This window comes from Phoca vitulina, unplaced genomic scaffold (assembly GCF_004348235.1).
Source record: "Phoca vitulina isolate PV1807 unplaced genomic scaffold, GSC_HSeal_1.0 scaffold10, whole genome shotgun sequence".
In the NCBI taxonomy this organism is placed as follows: domain Eukaryota; kingdom Metazoa; phylum Chordata; class Mammalia; order Carnivora; family Phocidae; genus Phoca; species Phoca vitulina.
Genome location: NW_022589713.1, coordinates 35,101,991 through 35,121,707, shown reverse-complemented (window position 1 = coordinate 35,121,707; position 19,717 = coordinate 35,101,991). Strand labels below are relative to the sequence as shown.

At 38.7% G+C, this 19,717-nt stretch overlaps 1 protein-coding gene across 3 annotated transcripts in view; it reads right to left on the bottom strand.

Moving 5' to 3' along the window:
• Window positions 1-19,717, bottom strand: part of RARB (retinoic acid receptor beta) — a 732,098-nt gene that overhangs the window by 407,472 nt on the left and 304,909 nt on the right. Inside the window, exon 1 of one of the 3 annotated variants that reach the window (XM_032408807.1) lies at window positions 4,123-4,535. The exons of the other annotated variants lie outside the window; for them this stretch is intronic. The gene's annotated coding sequence lies outside the window, so the exon portion shown is untranslated. Of the gene's footprint in view, window positions 1-4,122; window positions 4,536-19,717 lie in introns of those variants that run through there. 3 annotated transcript variants of the gene reach the window in all.

The following is a 19,717-nucleotide window of genomic DNA, read 5'->3' as shown; positions in this document are numbered from 1 at the left end:
AATAGCTCACAGCCCCTTACTTTCAGAGGCTAAGCTGTGGTAAGCTAGACATCTAAGCTGTGGTTTTAGAAACTGTGAGGGAATAATTGGCAATTACTTCATCGGTAAAAGGGTCTGGGATTACTATTTTCACATATAATCATTTCACTCAATCCTTTTGGTAATGCTGAGAGCCAATGAATTATTATCCATACTTTATACATGAAGAACCAGAGGCACGGAGAAATTAGATAGTATGCTCAAGATCACAAAGGTAGAAAGTTTTTAAACAGGGTCTGAACCTGTATTATCCACTGCACTGGCTGTTTTCATGAAAGAAAAGTCATGGTCATTACTTAGTAATTAGTGATCATCACAGTGTACATTGTAGAAATGGCCCTTGTTGCGAGTCAAACTAAAAGAAGATCCAATCTTTGGAAGGGCCAGCTCCCACGGATCCAACCTCACTGATTCAATAGGATCTACTGACCCAATAATTTTGGAACGCATCAAAGTTATCATTTGCAAAAGCATTTAAAAACTATTTTTGAAAAGTGACTGCCATGTTAGTCAACAACTACCTTTTCTTTTCGAATTTCTGCCCAAGATTAATGGAAGCAATCTTGCCTCTGGTCAGGGCAATTTGTGCCCTTTAAATTTGTCAGCAAAGGGCCTTCCCGGCTGGCTCATTCAGAAGGCTGACAACAATATATGAGGGTGTTAATGCCTCTTAAACACTGCACCCTCCATAAGAGAGAAAGAGGTAGCTTACATACGCTAGTTAGGAATTCTTTTGGCTGCATGTAACAGAATTTCTGAGTGGTCGAAGCAGTAAAAGTGCTTGACTTTGTTACATACACAACAGTCTGGAGACAAGGCAAACCAGAAAAGGAGTGTAGTTCAAGGAAATCCTAAAAGATCCCAGATCCCCCTGTCTTCTTTCTACCTTCACTAACGTTCGCTTTCTGCCTCATGGTCACAGGTGGTCTCAACAGTCAATGCAGAAAGAAGAGAGAGTATAGAAAGGTCTGCATATCTTTTACTAGGATAACCAGAGCTTTCTCAAAAGGACTCTGAAGATTTCTGCTTAAGTTTCATTGGACAGAACCTTGCTGGAGAGGAAGCTGGGAAAGTGAGTAGCTTTCTAGCCTCTCTAGTGGAAGCCCTATGGGAGAAGAGGGTGCATATGGCTGTTGGCAATGGGCGGTATGTGCCTCACTGATGTACTCACTTGAAAAGAGTAATTTGTTTCAGACTGTTAATGTCACATGTTCTCTTGGTGCAGATTTCAACATACAATTTACCCTATTTCTATAGCACAAGAATTTTCAAAGCCTGATATGAAGTCTCACCCATACTCCCTTTATAATTATTTTTTTCAACTTTGGATGAGAGGCAAGAAATAACCAAACAGTGCTAATTTCATACTAACAGTACTTTCCAGTGACTTCCTTTGCTGCTCATAGAATGCCTGGGTATTCCACAGTCACTATGACTTATACACAAATGTCAGGTCTCCCATAATTTCTGTGTATCCTCCATACCCAAGATGAAGTGGAAAGACTTTTTGGCCTCAAACTATTTCCCTATTTGGTACAGTAACCATTTTTCTTTAATACAAAACTGGGACTCTTATTCTGGAAATGAGACCTATCACTTCAACTCAATCCCCAGGAAAATCCATATCATAAAGTGGTCATAGTCACTAGACCAGAACAAACTTCAGAATTCCTACTCCAGAAGTAACTCCTTTGGCCAGCATATGGCTTTCCCAAAATGTGGCCCTGTCCCAATGGACTTCCCTGACCTGGATCTCCTACCATAGGTGTTGGTAAGAAACTACCGGACAGGTAATATTTAATGGAGGAAAAAGGAAAGGAAGGACAAGTTTCCCAAACTTGCCTAAAGATGATCACTTGGAGTCCTTGGTAAATAATTAAGCTCCTGGGTCAAACCCAGAATGGAATCAGAATTTGCAAGCAGAGGTCTGAAAATCTGTTTTCTTTTCTTTCTTTCTTTTTTTTTTTTTTTTTTTTTTACAAGTGCCTTAATAAATTTTATCATCTATGATTATCAACCCTGGCTCCTCACTAGAATCCTCTGGAGAGCTTATATAAAACACCAACAACTGGAGCCCGACCCTAACCCAAAATATCAGAGCATGTGGTCCAGCATTATATTTTTAAGAACATCTCTGGCAATTCTACTGTGCAGATCTGACAAAGGCAGGGGCTGTGGCATAGAAATCCATATGTAAGTACAGCAGCTTAGAGAAGGAGTTGAAACAGCCAAAGGAATGCATTCAGGGGTCAAACTATGGCCGACAGGCCAAATTCTGTGTTCTTCCTGTTTTGTAAATAAAGTTTTATTGGAACACAGCCATGTCTATTTCTTCACATATTTTCTATCTGTGGCTGCTTTCTGTCCTACCATTGTAGAGTTGAACAGCTGTGACAAATCTTATATGGCCCACAAAGCCCCAAATATTTAGTATATGGCTCTTTATGGAAAAAGCTTACCAATCCCTGAACTCAATGAACATCTGGATCATAGGTAATTAACATATTATAATATTACAGTAACAGTAAACTCTGATTATATAGAAGACATGGTGCTGAGTGTGTACCAATTAACTCAATCCTCATTTTCCCAATAAGGAAACTGAAGAGCTAAGAGGTTGAAAAACTCATACAGGGTCACAGAGCTAGCACAGGACAGGGCCAGGATTTGAATGCAGGCTGTATGACTCCCAGACATCAGCACGTCCCTTTTAAATTGAATTAATATGGTTCTTAGGTATGACTTTTGTGACAAGGTGTAAGAAGAGCAAGGGTGACTCAAGAGGACAGATGGATGAAAAATCTAAGCCACCTCTTGTCTTTTTCCGTGCACCTAATGTCCACTGGAGCAGTCAGACTGAAAAGGATTCATTCTTTTATCAAGCTTGAAAAATGGTGAGTGCTGAACTGTACAATTTCTTTTTCTTTTTGAAATTTACAATGTTCAATATGACTAACTCTATAAGCTGGAGCTCTAAGAATCACTCAAGGCTCCCAGACATATGGCATTATGATCACTTCCTTGGCTGCATTAAGCCTCACACCCTTAATTTGTTCTGTGATATATTCAATATGTTCCTAGTTTTCCACAGGGTCAGCAGGATAGACAGTTTGCTGGTAAAGATTAGACATTATTCTGGAATCTCCATTTGCTGTGGCTGTTTGTCAGGGGAACAGCGAAGCAGTTGGAAGAGAAGAACATGCAGCCATTAAACTCAGAGGAACAGAGATCATGCAGTGGCTGGTAAGACAAAAATAGCATTTTTACTGTCAATATTTTGCTTTACAGGGATCCAATAAAGCAATTGAAACATATAAATTATATGCTGAGATAACCTAGCCCATGAAAGAGCCTTGGGGGTAGTTTCTGGATCATCTGCCACTCAGTAGAATACACATCATCTTAGGAGCAAGGACAAAAGTCACACAAGGTCTGTATGTTTCTCTAATCAGTTTGGATTCCACAATTTTATATTCCTAAAATTAGGCACATTATATACCAATATGCTAATCAGACAAAGTAAATGAACGATGAACAGAGACCTGAGTCATACCGTCTCACCAAAGTACCTCCGTTGGTTTAATTTATTGTTCATTGACTCATATAGCCTTGAGATGCCTGGCCACATGCTCCATATTGGCTGGAAATCACATTCTAGCTTTACTTGTTACCACTGCATACCAGACATTTAAAACGCAAGGCCATTGGTAAAGCTGACAGTGGTCTTACTCACCAATCAAAGAGCTGAACTAGGTCTACCTAATGTTCACATCAGTTAAGACAAGACTGTTTAGCATCTGTCACTAATGCCAGCTACCCAGGTATTATCTGAAGCTTGCTCCATTTAGCCAATGAAACTTTTCTTTTTTTGGTCTTGCTATATCACCTGCTGCTGCTTCTTTTTTAATGTCTACTGTGGATTTGATCTGAATTCTTTAACGACAGAATTCCGGTCTCTGATTCATTGATGACCTTCTCCTCCCTCACCACTCTATACTTTGGGAACAGCTTTCCTTGTACCTAGCCCTAACTCTGCTCTAGAACCTCTTCCCTGATGCTCAGGATTCAGAAAGGACTACTTACCCCTCTTCACCCAAAGGGTGGCAACCTCTTCTTTACATTCCAAGAGAGAAGTAATCATTCATCTGAATGGTTTCCAAGTGAGGTCACAAGCATAGATAACAACCAAGGACCTAACATTTTACAGCTGATGTTACAATCAGCTGGACTAGAAAGTCCAGATTTGGCTGGAGAGATTGGAAATGGGATGTTCCAAGGCTTGGGTTATCATTTCTCACAGCACACAGAGCCCCAGAAAGGCAGGAAGCAGAGAGTGCACCCTCTCCTAAGAATACATTCAAATCCTGCTCTATGTTTGGCAGACTCCTTTTCCTAGTCAAATGGGGAAACCAAAATGGGCTATGCCAAATGCTCTCCGAATACCTTTCTTTCCTTTTTTGCCAATTAACCCTGGCTTGTCCCATTTCTTTCATCTCAAACACTCTTTCTAATTTCTGCTGGTTGAAATTCCCAATTCAAATACCTATGTTCTTCAGGAAGGCTCTTTTAATGATTCTGAATCTATACTGTTTCTCAGTTCTGTACCATTTTTAAGTTTCCTGACATATTCTGCTTTGTTTTAGCTTTCTAGATACTTATGTTAAATCACTCCTGCAAGTACTCTAAACCTGAGACTAGAAACTTTGCATAGTTGCTCAATAAATTTTGCCAAATGTATGAACTGAAGGTGGTCAATGTCAGGTGATTCTACCTAGATAAAGAGGAAGAAAAATTTGTTTCTGCAATAAAAATTTCTGTTCTGGGACCCTTGGCCTCTGTATGTTTATAAATATTTTCACTGAAGGTGAACTAGCACAATTTCTCCCATTCAGAACTAGAGGAAAAGGAAATGAATATTCACAAATTGGTTGCTTGGCTTTAGGCACTGTGCTTTTCTCCCCCTTAGTCCCAGGCTATGTGCCAGGAATCTTATATATATTATCTCAACCCTCACATCAGCCCAGTTAACAGATCAGGAAATTGAGGACCTTCTTTGGGCTACGTGCTTTGAGCCATGGAATTCCAAGGGCCAAGGCAGCACTGCAACTCTCATAGACAAATTCCAAAGAGAGAACTCACCTACTGAGTTATACTGCTTGTAGGCCCAAAGGTTCTGGATCACTGTGGTTCCATGTTATCAATGAAGGAAGGTAAAAACCTAGAGAGGCTAACAAGGCATTCTGTGGGCAACCCTGGGCTAAGGAGGAGGGCCAAGGAGCACAGTGAGGATGGCAGTTAGCTGGCTAGTTCTCACAGTGAAGTGCCCAGGGACCCAAATCTAAGCCGACTTTGTGTGGCACACACGTTCAGGAGCCTCCCCACGGAGGCTGCATTATTATGGATTGAATCAGGTAGCCTCAATCTAAATCTAAAGATTAGGCCAAACTAAATTACACAGCTTAGTTAAGTTGCATACTATAGCGGTTTTAGAAATGTTAAAGAGAAAAAAAAAAAAAAAAAAGCATACAAATGGTAAATCTATTTGAGATTTATACAAGAAATCCAATTCTTAAAGTGCTTTAGCAATTCACCTTCCCTCATCATCCCTCACTGTCAGAGAAGTTTAGTAGCTGCCTCTTTCCATTTGCCTCCACGCTTTAGCAGCTCTTGCTAAATTATAACCTCAAGAGACAGCTAGGTGAGGCAGGAGAGTGTGTCTAAGTATAGACTCCAGAATGGCAGAGTGAGAGAAAAACTCACGTAGCCCAAAGAGGATTTACCTACTAGCAGTGGACACTCCACACCACCTTCTACTCAGAGTAAATGCCTTTCAGCTAAAGACTCAACCTATCAGCATGCCCTAGCATTCAATTCATCCTTCAGAAACCATCCGAAAGATTCATATCACTGGTATGACATTAAAAAAATCATGTATGTTTCATGCGTATATCATTGTCTCTGAGGTCAGATCCACCCAAGCAGCAAAAAGCCTACACATAGAGATAGCTCTGGTTTTATTTACTAAATAGTTAAAATCCCCCAGTAGCCCCATTTTCACTCTTATCTTGACCGCACGTCCTGAGATAAAGCAAACCAGCCAGCTATGGATTAGAGCCTCTCCAGGAAGCAGCACTCCCTCTGAAGAAGGAAGAAATACCATCTGCCTGTTAACCCAAAGTTACCTTCCCCAAAAGCTAAGGATAATGGCAAACGTCTATACTCAGATAGGCTCTCGATGAGCTATTAAAAAACACACTAGCGGTGATTTCCTGCAACAGAGGAGAATTCCAACATCAGAGCAGAGGGCACAGAGACCATAGCTTTACCTCATGATATCATTGCGAGGGGTACATGAGCTAATGTGGGGCAGAGTTTCCGAAGCTGCAGGGCAAAACTCCTCAAACTTTAATGTGCATGCCAGCCACTTGGTGATCATCTTAAAATGCAGATTCTGATCCATGCCTTCTGGGGCTGCATTTCTAACAAGCTTCCAGGTAAAGCCTGTGTGACTGGTCCTCAGGCTATGCTTAGAGCGTCAAGGCTAAGAATTCTGTGTCTATTCTACATATGTTATCAGAAGTATTAGTATTTCCAATGCCCAAGCTTTCAACCCCCACACACCTCTCTCCTATGACTTCTGTGTCACCATGCTGCCTGTAGAAGGTGAGAGATGCACTTCAATTATAAAAGCAACCTCACTTTATAAAAAGTTGGATTTATTAAACTGATTTCGCCCCTCTTAAAAAAGAACTCACTTTAGGACTCCTATAAGTAGAAAGCTCCTAGATTAGGAAAATAAGGATTGATTTTTAAAAGTCTTACTTTGAATATAAAAAGCATAAGAAATCATTCATGATTAAACAGGCAAATATCTAAACTGGGATATTATAAAATAAGTTAATGCTACTTATTTGGCTAAATCTGTCACAGTCCTCAAGCTTTTAGCTACTCCCAGACAGTTGGCAGCTGGATTTCAGGGGAATCTCCCCTCCAAAGAGTCTCCAAAGCTGGCATATCGTTCTACCTACAAGTGGCCACCTGGGAAGTGAATGAATTGGGTCAGTACAAATAGGTCAGGTGCTTCTTCAAAAGCTACTAGAGATACAACGTTAACCTAAAAACAAGTCAAAGGAACCCACAGTTGATTCTGTTTGTACCATCCTTACACATCTAGTATATTGAATTCAGATACTGGCAGAATGTATATTTGTCAGTGTCAAAAGTTATCCAGGGAAAAGCAAATACCTTTTGAGAACATTTATTAGTTGCCTGGTATTATGAATTTTGTCCCTACAACATTTGTGAACCCTCTCTTAAAGAACCGTATCTTATACAGGATATGATAAAAAATGCTTTCTTTAAAAAATATGGAACTCTTATTTATTAGTAATTCTAATACTAATTTAGTCAGCTGAAGGTTGAAACTACTTCTAATTCTTCTTTTTCCTGTTCTCCTTCTTTTTGCTTACATGTGGACTCAGTTAAAAATAGTGATCTATACAGAAACACCATCTATGTGGACAATTTCTGCAGATCATTGATAATAAGTGTAATAACATAGAATAATCTCAAACAGCCACCCTGATTTTCTTTTCTTAAAAAACTAATACTGTTTTTAAATGTCCCCTCATGCTCAAACTTATCAAGAATGAGGACTCACATTGCTAATTAGAACAGTAGACTTCAAGCTTAAGTAGAAACACTAAGACATAAATGCAAGTTGAATATTTGTCTGTTTTGCATTATCCTGTATGCCTTGGTCCAACAAACCAGGGGCAGGGACCGAGTGGTCCCATTTGAACCAATGTTCAACCTAGAAACTGGAAACATTTTCTTTTTTTCCAATATCATAGTGTGGTGCTGCTTTTCAAAGGATGTATCATAGCCTAGGGGCAAGATATAAACAGCTCACTTTTAGTAATTTCTTCACGGCTATGTCTGCTTTCATCTACGCACAACTGTAATTTGAGCATCCCCCAACAGTCTCCAATCACCTCCTGACTCCTGGTCATGCCAGATGTTGGGGAATTGCTTGAAAGAACATCTTGTAACTCCCAGAAGACTGGAATTCCCTATAACCCTAAGGTATATCATCTGAAGTCAAAACAAAGCTTTTTTGACTTGTTCAGCTAGAGTCTTTTATCTCTTCAGTTGCCTGATCAGGCATCCCCTGAATGAGATCTCAAAATTGATCTTAGGTGAAAAGGATGTTTTGAGTACCTTTTTACTCCTATGTAGACAATGGCTATTTCAGACACTTCTAGTCTTTCAAAAGCAGAAGCTTCTTTAAAGCTCAACTAAGCCTTGCTTTTAGGTCTTACAAAACTGTTCCATCTCTCACTCACGGCCGAGAGCTAAAAAGACAGGGGTAATTAAGGATTAAAATGAACTCTTTGGCCAACATTCTTTTAAAAAAATGCCAGTGGGACCTTAACATGAGTATACAGCTTCTTATTACACAAGTTATTTAAATGGCAATAAACCAAGCTGCAGCTAAGAGGCACACACAGGTCTGGTAAATTTTGCTCTAAAGTATTAATTTCTGCTGGAAATACAGAATCACAATCAAATTAAAAAAAATACATTTTTAGTTTATAAAGCTCTTCAAACTTCAACACCCACATGGAAAATAAGAAAATTTTCTATGGAAGCCAAAACTTCTTTGCTTTCTTTATATCTGACCAAGCTGATTTCACTCGGTTTTTCTCTAAGTCACTGTAAAATATTAATAAACAAACAAACAAAACCCAAACCCTACTGTATACACGATCCAGTACTCCTGAATCCCCACATTACCAAGCTTTTTAAAGGCAAGGAAAAGGGGACAGAAATCACTTTCTTTGCAAAAGCTCATCTCATTGTTGAAGCAGAAAACATATCTTAACAACACCAAGCTATATCCTATGTGAGAAATGAGAAATTACAAGCATTCCGGTTGCATTCAAAATTCCTTGAATTTTAAGTTCTTAAAGCTTGTTTTCTTTGGCTATATAAACCCATTCTTTTAAATAAATAAAAAAAAAAGTCCTTTAAAATGGTGGAAAAATTCAGTGTTTGAAGAAAATAATAGGATTTTGGTCTACATTAAAAAGTCTGAGACTAATAATGTCTCTTCATCAGAAAGCAATGTTTGAGCACCTCAATGATTACACAGCTTGAAAATCCATCTGCCGTTCCTTGCTTAATACTTTCTTTTTCAACAATCTAGGTGCAAAGAAATTGTTGGCTGGTTTGTGCTCTCAACAAATTTGTTTGGTATTCAATACCATTAACAATCTCAGTCCAACCTAACTCACCAACTATACATCCCTCTACTTCCATTGAATTATCTACACAAGACATCACCAATTCCCTCCCCCAACATCCCCTGAACCCAAATTCTAAGCCAATGATGGTTCTTCCAAGGTCCTCTTTTTCATCCCCAAACTCTCCCCATCCTTCAGCATTGAAATGCACATTAAACCATCTCTTCCCAGTTTAGCACAGTACCTATTATATGTACTATTAATTGGAGTTATGCGATGCATATTATATTCTGTCTTATGCTTGTTTTTCTATTGAGGTCTTTTATGACCATTTCAATCACTGTCATTAATTGGTCATGCATTATAGTTTCATACAGTGATCTAACAATGTAGAAATCCAGCTATTTATGAAACAAACCAATACAACATGTTCTATGCGTAATGTTTATCAAAGTATAGATGCACTAATTAAGGTTAAAAATCAAGCAAAGTTTTCCCAATAAGCCATACATTCAAAAAGGGACCACACATAATGAATTTTTATACAACCATCTCTTAATTGGAAACTAAGGGAATTTCTTCTTATATAAAAGCATAAAGACAACAGCTTATCCAGATGCATCCTGGACCTAGCTGTTGGTAAGTATTAATCATGCAGTTGTACCTACTATCTTTAATAGAGCTTTCAATAAGCCCTTGGGATAAAGCTTCCCATCATGATATATACCCATCAAGGGTTCATTCTATTTTCCTAGCATACTGAGAAACCAGTGGGCCAGAAATACTTTATATTCTGGGAGTTTTAGACTGCATGTTACTTCTGTATTCTAAAAGGAGTCAGAAGTAAAAACTGCTGAATCCAAGAAGGTTGGGCCAGAAGGAATGGTTTCACATATGAATATTGCTTATCCTTCCAAAAGCCAAGACTTTTCTTACACATGTTTTCATATAAAATATTTAAAATTTTATACTTTACTCTCAGGAATTTTTCAAAGACAGCAAGCTTTTTTTTTTCTTCTTCCTTTTTTTCCCCCTGATGAATTAGTTTCAGCATTATGAATGCTGTCCATGATACTGTGACATTTTCTGGAGTTTGCCCTAAATTGAGCTTTTCCCCTTGGTAAATGGCCCCAGATTGAAATGCCCTTATAGTTCTACTGTCTACTTTTTCTATTTTATTTCCTTTTTATTTGTGCTTCATACACTGCCTGTCTCAAAAAAAATGACTTAATGCAGTACTTGCTTTTAAAAAAGTCTTTGCTCTCTTTTTTCTACCATTTAGCTTTATCTTCTCCCTGACATCAATGTGTTTCTGGCTTTCCTGGCTGTTGTATTTTATGCACAGTTGTTTAGGTGAGAGTCCCAGCGTGACTCAACCCATCCTCAAATTGTAGAGTATAACACCTTGACATCACCAAAAATCATGTGGGGCAAAGGCTAATATTTGTCATTCTAGGTTTTTTCTATTTACCTCTCCTTCTTCAGCTAGCAGATAGATATTTACTTTTCCTAAAAAACACAGGTCTAGATAACTGGGTTATTTCTCTGATTCCCAAGAAAATAGAAATGATACGAAGAACATGTGAAAAACGTGCTGTCCAATATGGTAGCCACTGGCCACATGTATCTCTTTAAATTAGAATGAATTTAAATAAAAATTCAGTTCTCCAGTTGTACTAACTACATGTGCTCAACAGCCGCACATGGCTAGTGGCTACTTTATCAGATGGTGCAAAAAACATTTCCACCGCAACAGAAAGTTTTGCTGGGCAGTGCTACTTTAGAGGATTAGGAAAAACATGTTCTCAGGCCTATAAAAATTATAGACTATTTAAAGGAAAGAAACGATGGGCTCCAAAGGACTTTTATTGTGCCCGTACTAAATTCTTATTACCTTATTTTTAAGCAATGGCATCATAAAGTAGAGTTTAATCTCCATATAGTATTAGTAACTTTAAAGTTCATAGAGTAAATAATCCACTAATGGGGCAAATGTCTGTGTAACAGCAAAAGAGCTTCAGATGTGATGGTGGTTTTATGATTCCCACTAAGGGAGAGGGAGTGATGGTTCAGGTGGGATCCATCCCTAGCTATACTCTAGTTCTTCTAAGATGGATATGAGGATTTAAAAAAAAAAGCATAAATCTAGTGGGGAAAAAAAAAAAGGAGGAAGAATAAAAAGAAAACTCAATTCTAATCCAATATAGAACTCATAGGGTTTCAGGGCTTTATGCCCCTAAAGTAAACCATGGTTGACCCTTGAACTACAGTATAATATTATAAACATATCTCTTCTTTATGATTTTCTTAACATTTTATTTTCTCTAGCTTCCTTTAATGTAAGTATATAACACGCATAACATACAAAATATGTGTTAATCCAATGTTCATGTTACCTGTAAGACTTCTGGTCAACAGTAGGTTGGTAAGTTTTAGGGGGAGTCAAAATTTATACATGGATTGTCAACTGCGTGGAGGATCAGCACCCCAACTCCTGTGTTGTTCAAGGGGTAAATGTAAATGAGACGAATGGAAAATCAAGTTTTCAGAGAAATAAAATATTTTAGTTGACAAAGAGTAACCACATATATTATTACACTAGCTAATACTTTTGAGTGATTACTATGTGTCAACACTTTATGCACATTAGCTCATTTTATTCTTACAACAAACCTTTTAAGAAGGTAGTTGAATGATTCTTGAAGAACAGAAGTATAGAAAAGATAAGAAATAACCCAGGTGACAATTAATAAACAGTAAAACCCACACTGAAACCAGGCAGGCTGACTCTAGAACCTGTGTTCATCTTTCAAATTCTTGGCCAGTTAAAAGATTTCATAAACACAGTTCTAAAATTCTACCAAGTATCATTTAATATTTCTTTACTGGCCCAGAAAACAGTTCAGATGTTACCAGATCTCCTGATTTTTCGTATGAGCAACAATTTTTCCTAAACTAATGTGCAGTGTTGGTGCCAAAGAGGTTTGCTTAACAAAATATAAGGCAACTGGTTTACTCCTCTACTTTGGCAGTAGTCAGAAAACAGAAAATTAAAGTGTGAAAAGCAGGATTGACAGGAATTGCTGCAAGAAAAGGAATGCTCTTTTAAATAATGGCAAAATGTCTTTTTTTTTTTTTTAAACAAAAACAGTACTCCCCAGGAAATCTCAGTTTTTGTTTTTGTTCAACCAGGACTGTAATATTTAATTAACTTCACAGCTGGATCAACATATTGATGATATTTTATATTCATTTTTCTTAAATGTTTCAGTGGTAATGATCTTTCCACCAACCCCCTCATTCCACCCAATTTATGCACACTCTTCATCAGTGCTGATCAACCTTTTATTTTGAAATATGTGGACTTATTTTTGCCAAAAACTCTCTTTATCGTATCTTCATGATGCCTTGGTTTAAATTCTTAAAAGGCTATTGTGTAGGAAAAAACCAAAACCTGGTGATGGGTATTAAAGAGGGCATGTTCTGCATGGAGCACTGGGTGTTATGCGCAAACAATGAATCATGGAACACTACATCAAAAACTAATGATGTAATGTATGGTGATTAATATAACATAACAATAAAAAAAAAGTAAAAAAAATCTAAGGATCATATGTACATATATAGTTACAGAGAACAGTATCTTAAAAATGGGTCTAAGTTAAAAAAGAAAAGCTGACTTTCATGATTTTAGTGAATGTTTTGGCTGACTTAAGAGATGTACTAGATACTTGGGATTTATTCTCAGCTCTGCCTTCACTCAAGGAGGTAGTAAACCACAGGTCATTGATTCTAAACCACAGATTTGCTCCCTTTCTAACATTACTGCTTACAATTCCTGTCCTTAAGAATGCTGCACCTCAAAATCTGGAGAGTGGGGAGTAGGTACCAGAGGCTTGGAAAAAAAATCCTAAAATAGTGCAGCACACATTTAAGATATGCAGTATCACCAGTGTTGTCGACAAGAGAAAGTTATGATACTCTCGGGGAGACGATTAGTGGCTCTGAGTTGAAAAGTAATTATGAAGAGTCAGTCTCTAAGTGTAGAGATGTTTAGGAACATCCTGACCAATTTATTTCACTTATCTGCCTCTTTCATATGGCTAAGATTTATATATGATAAGAATCTATGACTAAATTAAGTCCAAAAGAACTCCTTCAATTAGTGAAAAACAAAAATTCTAAGTGGTAAGGAGCATAGTGCCATAGTCTAACTAACAGTATTTTTTTTCCTTTCTTAGTGGGCATTCATAAAATAATGGTGTGTCTTACAGTGATACCATCTTAGATTTGACAAAATACTGTAACACAGTGGCTTAGAACATCAGTCAAACCCAGGATAAGTCCTCAATCTTCTACTTTTCATTACCTGTGAATCCTTGGATGAATTCCTTGATTTTTCATTTCATCATCTTTCAAATAAAAATAGAAAAATACTTATCACAGTATTTTTGTGAGGATTAATGAAATAATGCAGGAAAAACACCTCAGCGCAATGCCTAGCACTTAAGAAGGACTCTATAAATGCTATCTCCTGCTAGAATTACAGGTGTTATAACATGGCAAAGTTACAAAATTTTTGGATCGTGCGTTTTCTTAATTGTCAAGTTGAGTCTAAAATTTCCTGTCTGATCTCATAGGGCTGTTGTGGTGTCCAAATGCAATTATACTTATGAAAGCACGAAATGGTAAACTGCTATGCAAATATGCTATTATTGTTTGTAATTATAGTAGCAATTGTTGCCATTAAACAACAAAGACACCACCTCCCATGGTTATGAGCACCTTGGTACAAAAAGGATTTACTACCTGGATTCAAGCAGAGGTTGAAAGAAAGAAGGGATTGAAAATCTTTCTGGGGATTAGAAGAGGAGAACCTGAGATGAGATCATCTCTTCCTTTCATTTATAAGTTTTGAAATTGGGGGCACCTGTGGGGCTCGGTTGGTTAAGTGACTGCCTTTGGCTTGGGTCATGATCCCTGGAGTCCCAGGATCAAGTCCTGCATCGGGCTCCCTGCTCAGGGGGGAGTCTGCTTCTCCCTTTGACCCTCCCCCTGCCCCCGCTCATGTGCTCTCTCTCATTCTCTCTCTCTCAAATAAGTAAGTAAAATCTTAAAAAAATTTTTTTTTTGAAATTGAGCATCAGTAAGGTTTCCTGTGTTGAGCTAGTAGACTGTATAACACTGAGGCATGTGTGGCAGGCAAGTACCTGACTCTGGATGGAGCCACAGCCTTTACGCTCCTGCTTGGCTCCAACCGCTCCTCGTCTCCAACCGCACCATCTTTTGCACCCCTAATAATCCCATCTCCTATCCTTTCTCCCATGAGCCTGTGATTTCCTCTGGCTTCCTTCATCCCACATCTATCTAGCACTCGTAATGGTAAGAAACTTGTCAGCTCCATGTTTTGTTTCCCTTAATCCTGGGGAGGCGTGGGGAGCAGGAAGGGGAAGGAGTGTTGATCTTGGCACTGATTCTTAAATTAGAATTGTAACCGTGTTTGGGGCCTTGTCTTCTCTCCCACTGGCTAGCCTGGCAAGTGGCTGTGCCATTTACCTCCCTTGAAATGTTTCTTATGGTGATTAGGATCCAGGATAGACTTTTGATTCCTGAAATCTAAAACCTTTACAAATATATTTTTCTTAGCAGATGAGGAACTTCGAAAAATTACAGCATGCCAGACGGGTTTAAACAATTCATCTGGTATGTTGAAGTTAATTAGACATGCAACATAAACACTGCCATGATAAAAATGTACAGAAAAGGCATTTTACAAACAATATGACCATAAACCCTACATCTGATAAAAAATGTTTAAAAAAGAAACAAGGCTGTGCCAAACTTATTTTCCAAAGCCCATTATTTTGAGTGTGATATCTGCAGAAGGAGCCAAGTCACTGAAGAGCTTGATGTTAAAAGAGTGAAGGACTCAAACTAAACACAAAATGATTAGGAACTCAGGAGGAAGGCATGGGCCTTAACTGGATCTGGTTGTCCTTGGCTCTAAGCTTATGAACTTTTCTCAACACTTGGCTTACTCTGTAGGCACCTCACCTTGCATAACTTTGGGTCTAATTTCTGTGCACGGTCTTAGATCTCAATCAACGTTCCCTTCAGGCTTGCTTTTCAGAAGACAAAGATGTTGATTTCATATAAATCAATAGGGAGGTTTCGAAGAATTAACGATACATATTTCCAAGTCTGTTGTGACACGTTGGTACGTGATATGAGGCAGAAGCAAATCGTTCCCCATTTCTAGATCAAGCAGTTTCTATAAGCAAAGATGGCACTGTGGGATATAACAAGATGAATGAGACAGGACTCTGGCCTCTTAGAATTACCGCAAGAAAGTTAAGACATTTCTAACAGTAATTGTAATAGATGACAATGATCAGTGTTGATTTTGAGGAGAAAAATCAAATCTCCTCCCCTCCTTTTTTTTTTTTTTAAATATACTAAGGCTTAATAGAGATGTAATCCCAGGGCAGCAAGAGTGAGAGAAAGAGAAATGCAGTGAAGCAGGGAGGAAGAATAAATCCAAAACCGCACATTACTAATCTGGCCACAATTAAAAAAAAACCATATATCACAACATGCTCCTTCTTTCTGCAAAAGTCGTGCAAGAACACAGCACCTTAGAACAATTCTTCAGCCTCTAATTGTCAAAGTCAGTTGCAGAGGGTGTTATTCACCTAACACAACACAGTTTCTACTAGGACTTCAGCTAAAAGTATTCAGGGAAGGCTGCGTGTTGGAGGTGATGTTTCAGCTGAGTTTTACAAGATGAGTAGTATGTTTTGGTAGGTTCTACTGGAGGGAGGGCATTCCAAGACCAAAAGGGCTCAGCAAAGACTCCTACTAAAGGAAGAATTGCTTTCTTCCCCCACCTACATAAGAACAAAATAGACCAGACACCCAATGGGCCTTTCATGAGCCCGTCTATCCTTATGCCCTGGGTAGAAAGACCATTTTGCCTCCAGTTTCCCATATGAGCATTGTAAAGTCTCAACAAGGCCTTGATGTTTTGAGCTGGGTTTTCAAATCCAAAGGCTTGATTTGGGTGACTAAATAGAGTACAGTAAAGGTAAGGCCATATAAAGAAGAACTTGTAAGATAAAACACATATAAAAATCAATTTTTCATGGGCAGGAAATACTACTAAACACTATCTAATCACTTTCTTCCTCTATCAGTCTATGTCAAAAGAGTATGTAATTAATACCCAGAATGATGACAAATGGTGACTCTAACATTTAGGACAACAGCCAAACCAAACAAATAGAAAAACATGCTTTGATTTAAAAACCTTTTTTAATCAAACTTCCTAAAATTTGAAATTAACTTACAAGACATTAATCCAGTCATTTGGTAAGTATTTACTAAATACCAACTATATGCTAAGGATTAATTTTAGCTCTGATCTTTTATTTACTATTAAATATTTTCTAGTCTATAATCTGAACAAATTCAGGAGTTAAAACAACAGTGAGCTTATTTTTATTTTATTTTTTTTCAAGGATTTTTATTTATTTATTTGTCAGAGAGAGAGTGAGCGAGCACAAACAAGGAGAGCTGCAGGCAGAGGGAGAAGCAGGCTCCCTGCTGAGCAAGGAGCCCCATGCGGGGCTTGATCCCAGGATCCTGGGATCATGACCTGAGCTGAAGGCAGGCACTTAACTGACTGAGTCACCCAGGTGTCCAACAACAGTAAGTTTAAGTGTGAAGACTTGGACTATTGAACCTACTTCATCTGGGTCTTGAGATTAGCTATTTTAATACAAATAGAACTTGTATAATCTGATTCTAAATGTGCCAGTTATAGATTTATACTGAAGACTTTGTTTTAAAAAAATGGAAGTTCAGGAAACATGAAACTGTTTCTCCAAAAAAGACATACTCTATTGATAGTTTGAAAATATATATTGAGGTGGTTAAAAAAAAATCCATCTTTGTATGAAAACTCAAAAATAAAAACCACAGGTTCTAATACTGATGCATAGGAAAATATTTGACCAAAATATGTGGGGAAATCAGTATCATTTTTTTTTTCACTAAACCTGCCTGATGCTTTAATGGTTTATTACTTACAACCAACAAAAGAGCAGGAAATACATCTAGGGCAATACCAAAAGGAAAAAAAAATTAGTTCTAAAACACCAAATTCTAATTCACTGGATTTATATGATGGGTTAGACCTCCCCCCGACCCATATTGCCTCTTCCTCATTAAAATCTATGTTGGGCCTTCTCATTGTATCCATTTCTAGATTCTCCTTAACAAATTTTTTCAGCAGGGTCTAATCTGTTGACTACCTCTTCGATTAAGTTTTTATTTTCAACAATTTTTAATTTGATTTTTTTCCCTAAAACTCTCTTAAAATATTCTTAACTCCCCCTTCCCCCTCCCTTTTTTTCCCCAGTGACTGACTAGACCTCTCCCAGCATACTGAGTTGCTGTTAATGAGAGCACTGTTCTGGGTGTCTTGTTCAACACGGCCTGTCTCCTTGTATAAATCTGGGGCTACCATGTATACCAAATTCCATGTAAAATTACACTCTGAATTGGTGCTCCTGGGAATCATTTACATAGTAAGTGGTGATGCTATTTACATGGATGCAACATAAAGGCTGTGTCCTAGATCCCCAGATCCCCAGGGCCCCCGGAGATATAAGCCTAGGTACTTCAGTGATTTAAAAACCTCACCACAAGAGAGTCTTACTTTCATGACACAGGTGAGAATAAGGAGGCTCAGAAAGGCTCAGGTACTTTCTCAGAGTCACAGGATTAAGGAGCCAAGATTGGAACGTCAACTTGGTAGACTCCAAAGTGCCACATTCTTTGTACCATCCAAAGGTGGACTCAATTCCTCTAGGGCAGGGATTCCTGCTCTTTTGGTGTTGGGTTGTCAGCAGCTTTGAACACCATGCTAGGAAGGCCACAGGGAGGGATTAAACACCAAAGTGGGCCAGAGAACTGCATTCTGCCACATGCCCACAGACCATCCCAGCCTCAGTTGACCATGTAGTGAGCATTTGCCCTGGGTCCCCAAACAGCAGGCTTAGAGCTCTATCAGCACAAATGCACCATCCATAGTGGAGAAACTTCATTAAGAGTGTCGTTCTCATGTAAATTTCCCCAAATGGTGCCTTTTTTTCAACTCATTTGAGTTTCTGGAAATAAAAGTTAATGATGTTACTAAAACTCAACATAGAAATGAACTACTCTTTATAGAAAAATATTTTTAAGCCTTTAAATTAGATATGATAATTTCTGTCTTTTCTAGAACACGAGAGAAGAATAAGTTCTAATAGTACTCAGTATCATACAGAAAAATAGGGGAACATTTTGATCAAAGGAATTGGGATTGTCTGTCTTCCTTCTTTCCTTCCTCTCTCCCTCCCACCATCACCCCAACCACCTAGGGGATGCCAGGTCCTCAAGGAGCTCATGGTCTAGTGTGGTGGTGTGGAGCCAGAAAATAAACAAGTAAATAAAGATTTTTAAAAAAAGATACTTTCAGATAGTGATCGGGGCTAAAAATGAAATAAAGCAGGCAGATGAAATACAGAAAAATGGGACACAGCGAATTTAAATCGGGCCCCTAGGGACTGCTGTTCAGAAGAGTAACCTGAAGAGTAAGAATGCACAGAGCCCCAGGAAAAGCCTTCCAATGAGAGAAGCACCAGTGCAAAGCTCAGAGGAAAGGAGGTTCGTCTGCTGTGTTCAAGGAATAAATAGGAGGCTAGTGGGCGGGAGTGAGGCTCAATGGGGAAAGCGGCCTGGAATAAGGCGAGGGAGGTTTGCAGGGTCGGATCAGGTAGCTAGCTCCTGCATGCCCTGGTCATGGGTCTGGGTTTTATTCTGAGTGTATGGAAAGCTACTGGAGGATTTTAAGCAGGAGGTGACATAGTTTGATTTTATTCTTCAAAGATCACCCAGCTTCTCTGGGGCAAGAGTAAAAGCAGGGAGAGGAGTCAGGGGACTCTGAGAGCCCAGGTGAGAGATGGTGAAGGATCTGACCGGGATGGGGTGGTGGAGATGGGGAGAACGGGATGGATAGGTGTGTATTTTGAAGGTACAGCTGACAGGACTTGCCGACCCACTGAATGTGCTGTTGAAGAAGAAGGAATCAAAGCTGACTAGAGCTTTGCCTTGCCTTGTCATTGCTTTAGGACTAATTCTCAGCTGAAAGAAGCAACTGCTGAGTACCTCGACTGAGTGATCTTGGCAGGTTATCCAAAAGACACTGTCCCAGAACATGGGGAAAACTAGAAAGAATGTAAGCTAATGTTTAAATGACAAATGGCGTAGTTTACCTTTCAGGAGGCACAAGTCATCCCTTAGAGCCTTGCTACTTCAAGCGCGGTGTGAGCACAACAGGACTGAATGACTTGGTTGGAAATGCAGAGTGTTCACCCCCACGCCAGTGCCAC